A 371-nucleotide genomic window follows, 5' to 3' on the forward strand; every position below is an offset into this window, starting at 1 on the left:
TTTGCATACAGGAGTAAGTGGAGAATACAGGAAGGAGGCTGGAGAGAGATAGCTGGAGAGAATAAACCAACCAGATCTCACATGTAGAAGCAGAAACAGCTCCGGCAGTGTCAACTCAATGCGTCTCTTTCACGGTCCATGCAGGGAAACTGGGAGGCAAACGGCAATCCTCGGAGCAGTCTCTCCTCCCCGCCTCCTTCAGCTTTTGCCGGCCCCAGCCCCCCGTACCCTCGCTACTCTCTCCCCGGCATGACCGATCTTTTGCTAGCGAACAACAATGCTCCCACCCCGGCGATCCCAGAGCACTTCTAAGTGGGTGGACAAAGGAGCAGGCTCGGGGCGGGGGAGGGAAAGTAAATATCGCCCCCCAC

The sequence above is a fragment of the Aptenodytes forsteri genome, unplaced genomic scaffold (genome assembly GCF_000699145.1).
Source record: "Aptenodytes forsteri isolate BGI_AS27 unplaced genomic scaffold, ASM69914v1 Scaffold323, whole genome shotgun sequence".
NCBI classification, from domain to species: domain Eukaryota; kingdom Metazoa; phylum Chordata; class Aves; order Sphenisciformes; family Spheniscidae; genus Aptenodytes; species Aptenodytes forsteri.